Source organism: Chionomys nivalis, chromosome 7, assembly GCF_950005125.1.
Source record: "Chionomys nivalis chromosome 7, mChiNiv1.1, whole genome shotgun sequence".
Lineage (NCBI taxonomy): Eukaryota > Metazoa > Chordata > Mammalia > Rodentia > Cricetidae > Chionomys > Chionomys nivalis.
In genome coordinates this window covers 84,395,303-84,402,162 of record NC_080092.1, presented here as the reverse complement: position 1 = coordinate 84,402,162, position 6,860 = coordinate 84,395,303, and the positions used below count along the sequence as shown (strand labels likewise).

General features: G+C 47.3%; 1 pseudogene; it reads left to right on the top strand.

The window, feature by feature from the left end:
- Window positions 1-2,187: 2,187 nt before the first annotated feature.
- LOC130876804 (reprimo-like protein) lies at window positions 2,188-2,911 on the top strand (annotated as a pseudogene).
- The last annotated feature ends 3,949 nt before the right edge of the window (window positions 2,912-6,860 follow it).

The window sequence follows — 6,860 nt, the reverse complement described above, 5'->3', positions numbered from 1 at the left end:
GGCTGGATTTGTGGCTACGTAATGTTTAAATTTGTTCTTATCCTGGAATGTCTTGTTTTCTCCATTGATAGTGCACGATAGTTTGGCTGGGTATAGTAGTGATGTGGGAGTGTCATATATCAATCTGTTGATTTCATTGGTTAAGTAATAAAGAAACTGCTTGGCCCTCATAGGTTAAAACATAGGTGGGTGGAGTAAACAGAACAGAATGCTGGGAGGAAGAGGAAGTGAGCTCAGACTCGACAGCTCTGCACTCTGGAGCAGACGCCATGCTCTCCTCTCCAGAGTAGACACGATGAAGCTCTGGCCCAGGATGGACGTAGGCTAAAATCTTTCCGGTAAGCGCACCTTGGGGTGCTATACACATGAATAGAAATGGGCCAAGCAGTGTTTAAAAGAATACAATGCGTGTGTTGTTATTTCTGGTGTAAAGCTAGCCGTGCGGGAGCCGGGCAGGACGAAAAGCAGGCCCGCAGCTCCTACTACATAGTAGTTTGGGTTTGCATCCATGGTCTCTTAGTTTCTGTAGTACCTCTATCCAGGACCTTCTGGCTTTCATGGTTTCCATAGAGAAGTCAGGTGTAAGTCTGATCGGTTTACCTTTATAAGTTACTTGGCCTTTTTCCTTTGCAGCTCTTAATATTCTTTCTTTAATCTGTATATTTTGTGTTTTGATTATTATATGGCGAGGGGACTTTTTTTTTTTTGATCCAGTCTGTTTGGTGTTCTGTGTGCTTCTTGAATATTCAAAGGAATATCTTTCTTTATGTTGGGAAAGTTTTCTTCCATAATTTTGTTAAAAATATTTTCTGGACCTTTGAGCTGTGCCTCTTCTCCTTCTTCTATCCCTATTATTCTTAGGTTTGGTCTTTTATTGTGTCCTATATTTCCTGAATGTTTTGTGATGAGAATTTGTTGGATATGCTGTTTTCTTTGATCAGTGTGTTTATTTTCTCTATGTTGTCTTCAGAATCTGAGATTCTTTCTTCTATCTCTTGTATTCTATTGATTATGCTTGTTTCTGTAGTCTCTGCTCGTTGACCTAGATTTTCCGTATCCAGTCCTCAGTTTGTGTTTTCTTCCTTGCTTCCATTTCAGTTTTCAATTCTTGGACTGTTTCCATTACCTGTTTGATCGTTTTTTCTTGGTTTCCCAGGGTATCATTTACGTATTTACTCATTTCTTCAAACCTTTTGTTATACTTCTCATCCATTTCTATGAGGGTGATTTTTACATGTTGTTTAAGGGACTCTATTGCTTTCATAAAATCAGTTTTTTCCTCTTCTTCTGTGTTAGGGTGTTCAAGTCCTTGTGTTGTAAGATCATTGGATTCTGGTGTTTTCATGTTGTTTTTCAGATTGTTGGGTGAATTCTTGCTTTGGCGTCTGCCCATCTCCTCTTATCGATGCTATCTAATGAGTTTGAATTCATTGTAACGTGGTGGTCTGCTCTCAGTGTGGGCTTCACTGTTTCATGCTTGTACTATCCCGCATCCGCTGAGTCTGCTTGCTGGTGTCTCCACCGCTTGGCTTGCACGCCGGTGCCTCCACCGCCTGGGTCTGCAAGCACGCTGGTGCTGTTTCTATTAAACAAGCAAACAAAAATTCCCCCAAATGACTTAATTTTAATGAATGTATTAAGTAGGGTTGGTGTGTGGGGCCTGACGTAGGGTAGGAGACAAAGAGCTCTCATGGCTGTGACACCCTTCAGCCAGGGAAAAGCTGAGAGGCTCCAGCAGGGACAGTATGGCACAGCCTGGCCACCCAGAACCAAGCCCGGTGAAGTGGGCAACGCTGGGGGCCATAGCTACCACGGCCCCCACCCCCACCCCGCGCGCTCCTTAAATGAAGTGGAGAAGGGTTCCAGATCGCCTCTGGAGCCACAGTTCCGGGAACCGGGTCCTTGGGGCGGCTTTCTTTCTAAGCAGAACAAAATGGCAGCTGCCCAGATTGAGTCAAGGTTACTTGACCCGAGGGCGGGAGCTGCCCAGAGGTTCTGACCCTTTCAAGCCAGTTTTGCACAGGCTGCACGCTGGGAGGGATTCCTGTCCCCACAGTTTGGGCGCCGCGAGTGGGCTGGAGCAGGGCGGGGTAGGGCGGGGCGGAGCTCGGCGGTTGCCAGGGGCGGGGCGGCACGACTGGCGTGGATCTCCGTGGGCGACTGCCACGCATTGTTTGTTGGCTCCCTCCAGCTCGCGCACCGCCTATTGCTCTCTATTCTCGGCCACGGGTTTCCCGCCGGGAAGGTAGGCAGACCGAGAGTACGAGCGCGTGGGTTGCCTCCCGCCTTCCTCTCCTCCCCGCTCAAGGGTGATCAAGGGGCCCCCCCGGGCGTCCCCGACAGCGCGGACGCTGCCAGCTCCCGGCGCGCCCTGGACCGCGCGCCCAGACTCCGGGCGCTGCGCCGCGATGAACGCGAGCTTCCTGAATCACAGCGGCCTGGAAGAGGCAGGTGGTGACGCCCGGGCCTCTCTGGGGAACCATAGCCACGGGCTGGGCACGTAACTAGACTGCTGCTCCGGGGGCGCATCGCTGACCGCCAGCGACGGGGTCCCCGCGGGGCTGGCGCCCGACGAACGCAGCCTGTGGGTGTCGCGCGTGGCGCAGATCGCCGTACTCTGCGTGCTGTCGCTTACCGTGGTCTTCGGCGTTTTCTCCCTGGGCTGCAACCTGCTTATCATCAAGTCTGAGAGCATGATCAACTTTCTGATGCAGGAGCGCAGGCCCTCCAAGGACGTGGGCGCCGCCATCCTGGGACTGTACTGAGCTCTGGCCGCCTTCGCCAACGTCGCAGCACCGCGAGCAAGGGACCGCAGAACATCTGCCTGAAGGCTTTAGCCCCCGGCCATGGTCAGCGACGTGGCTCGAACCGCCCCAGCCTGAACATCTCGGGACTCAGCAGCAGCAGAGAAGTTCCGGGCAGGGTGGGAGTGAAGCGGGGGGGGGGGGGGGGGGGTGTGCAATGCGGGGTTGAGGTCTCTTGCATAGGGATTTCGGGCGGGTTGGTGGGGGCTGATTCCGAGGAGGGTGCTGGAAGAGGCAGAAGAGTCTCAGATTTAGCAGCTGATCTCGCATTGCATCTGAAAATAAATTTTGTAATAAAACCATAGCCGTCGGGTTTCCTGATACATCTTATTTGTAGTGTGTGTGTGTGTGTGTGTGTGTGTGTGTCCGCGCGCTCGCGTGCTGAGGGGAAGGGAGGGAGCGAATGGTGTCCCTAGTTTAGGGGGCAGACAGCCCTGGAACTCCTTGGGTTCTCAGACAAAGCGAGAGAGAAAAAGGAATTGGTTTTTGTTGGTTTGGTTTTTTTTTCTTTTCCTTCCTACAAAGAACTGTTTTTCTTCTACTCCTGTGGTAGAAGAGGCAGGTCCTTTGGGGCAGCCAGACAGCTGGTGAGATTAATTAAATCATTGGAAATTTTATTCTTCTCCATAAAGTGGACATGGAAAAAGAAAGGGAACGGAATCCAAATGGCGGATGGCTGCGAATAAAATAAATATATCAGATAAGTTAATTTGGGTAGGTAGGGGCTGGATCTCGTAAAAATTCCAGGCTGAGCCTAGAAGTCCCATCCAAGGGCTTGTTTAGGCCCACCCTTTCAGGTAATAGATAGGTGGCCTCGGAATGAGCCCCTTAAATGGCCTGCGAACACTATTTCTTCTGTGCACTAGACCCTCCCATTAAGAAATGCACCCTCCACTCTCTGTTGACCTGAAACCCAGTTTTGGTGGGGACTTGGTGCTTACTAGCCAGAAGGAAGTGAAGGGGGGCATTTGCAGCAAGTCTTAGCTCTGAAGGACAACTGTGCCCAGGCCACTTTCCCTCTGGTTTTTTGACCTACATGTACCCTCTTGGCCAGTCTCAGGCATAGAGTACTTAGAAATGTTTCTAGGGAAAGGAGAGCATGCCCTGCTCTCTCCTCTCCACCTGGGTGGAAATGAAGGAGAAAGGGAGAGAAGATGGCTGAAGCCTTCCCTGGCTTTAGAATGGGAAGCAGGAGGGACCGCCTCCCTTTGACAACAGTTGGGGCAAGGAGGAGGTGGCAGGGAGATTCTTAACAAAAACAAAAGTGGCAATTGAGTTTGAAGGATGCAGACTCTTCCTGTCTCCCACACAGTTCTGTGGAGTCACAGATATGGAGCTGTGTCCCTTCCTCCATCCTGCCATTCAGTCACATACCTGGGGATTCATCTGTAGGATGGACAGGCCAGTGAGGCCAGGTACCACAGAGCCCCTTGTCAAATATCTGAGACAACCCCCCTCACAGCATGAAATGAATATTGGCATGCTGATGATTAGCATTGTCTCTGGTAGCCTATCGGACTGGATGGGGAGAGGCTTAGAAGATGGGGAAAACTTGAACACTGTGATTCTGGATTCTTGGTATGGGTTAGCACAGGTACCTAGAGTCTGGGGCACCTAGTGGCCAGGATAATGCCACTCAGACCACAGCAAGGAGTCTCTTTAACTCCCCCTAAAGAAGGAGATGGGGGATTGGGCAAGAATAAGGGCTTCAGATGTCTACCTGGCCAGGTTCCAGTGAACAACAAGAATTTCCTGGTACTAATGTGACGAGAGGGAGCTGGTTCAAGAGTTCAGTGCTTAAAGTCACCAATAAAGGAAAGCCTTAGCGGAGAAGCCTTGCAGAGGCTCTCTCACTGCAAAGACCTGTTTGAGAAGTATCCCTCTGTAACCCAGGTTGGCCTTGAACTCAAGATGCTCCTGTCTCAATTTCCTGTGTGCCAATTTTACATGCATGCAACAACCTTCCAGGCTTACCATGGATGTCTGGCTGCCCATTCCACAATGTTCATGCATGCATTCACAGGCAAATTGCATGGGTGCTTGTTCACGCGTGCAGATGCGTGCGAAGGCCGGACTCAAGGAAGAAAGGGGAGGTTCCATTCTGACAGGCTAGAATTCTCCGAGGCCAAAATGGTTTTTGGCATCAGAAAGTATTATATTTCCATAAAAAATTCTTGTGAAAACTTGAAACTAAATATACATTAGTATATATGGATAGAGATACCTATGTTTCTCTTTATAAATGGAAGGTTTAAGTATATTTATTCTTAGATCACAAGGGACATTCACTTTGCATTTTAGTCTGTCTTTTGGAAGAGGCTTATAAATTTAAATCACTGTAAGTTTTGCCTGCCTCTGCCTCCTGAGTGCTGGGATTAAAGGTGTGAACCACCACCTGGCTATGAATTCCTTCTAATAGTTGTTCTCATAGGGTTGTCCTGGTTTAATTTGGTTTTCCATTTCCCCTTATTTTTTCATGTTATGGGTAAACTTTCAAGGTTTTCAAATGAGCAATCTATCATTCTTGCTGACTTATTTTGAATTTGCTCTCTGGCAAATTTTAATTTTCTGGTCTTAATTAGGCATGATTTCAATTTGTCCACTATTTCATCTTGTTCAGATATTGTCTGTTTTGCCTGTATGAGCTACATAAAATCTGATGCCTTTGCTAGGCTTTGTTAGGTTTGCCATTTCCATTCATGCCTCCCCTGACCAGACTGCCATTTATCTGCCAGTTAGTTGTTTTCCATTTTGTTGACCACAGAGCTATCCCATGGCACACACACCACGAGCTGGCTTTCATAGCATAACAGCTTGGTGCTGACTTTGTGCTTCTTCCCTCGCCTTCGGCCATTCCATCCCCCTAACAGGAAACTGTGCTTTAACCAAATGTTGTGTCACTCGGTCAGTCCCCAGAGTCCAATGGGTGCCTCTTTGAGGGGAGGGGTGAACAAGCTTAGGGATGGGAATTATGGGTAAATGAGCTATTTCCTCAGTGCAAGAAGGCAAGACCCCTTTGCTACCACATCCTGGTCACAAAGAATCAGACAGGTACCAGTTCCATTGTTACACTTTGGTTTCCAGGGCTAAGCCTGCAAAGGACTCTGTCTTCAAACAGAGCCAGTCCACCATTGTATGGGGCACTCTTAGGACTGATCCTAGGGTGGCTGGCGGTGACTGAATAGAAGGTATTCCATGCCTTGTAGGATGTCCAGATTTGTTTCTCAAAGAAGGAATATTTATTCTATGTAAGTGGAAAGCATTTGCAAAAGAAGCCAACAGGCAAATGTTGGTAGACTCCTTTTTGCTTCATGAAGAGTTCCCGGTTGCCAAGTCACCAATAAACATGATATCCATAATTAGGGTATCTGGCTCAATATTGGCCAGGATTGCATGCACAGACAAGAGCTTGCTGGCAGTCGCAAATGCTGCTCTTTGTTCTTGCCCACATTGGAAATTAGTTCCCTTCTAAGTAAGCCTGTAGAAGGTTTTTATAATAACCTGTTATATAGTTTGTGATTTCTCTAGTATGCAAACCTACCAATTAGGAACTTTATTTGAGTTTTGTCCCTGGGTGGTGAGATTAAAGGGTGCATGTCACCACCATCTTGTTCCCCATTACTCTAGAATTTAGACAAGAATTTACAGAGATCCACCTATCTCTGTCGTGATTAAAGTCATGGGCTACCACTGCCCTACTTAAACCTTTTAGCTTCAAATCACTCCAACTCTTAGAGATTTAGAAAACAAGTTTGAGCTATAGTAACCCTTTGGATTTATCTAAAACATTTAAAATCTTTTAATTATGTTTTTAATACCAAACAACAAAAATTTTTATTTAAGAGAAAACTGAAAAGCTGATGTCCAGGATGGCGTGGGCCACATGACAATCTACAGTCCAAATTCTAATATGGAGTTAAGACAGGTGGTTTATTTAAGAAAGTCCATTTTCGTTTCATGCCAGTAAGGCAAGTGTGTCTTTGATAAATTATCATTTCAAAATATTATTTTTGATTTTTTTCATGCCTAATCAAAGGCATTTGTTAGTCTTATGAG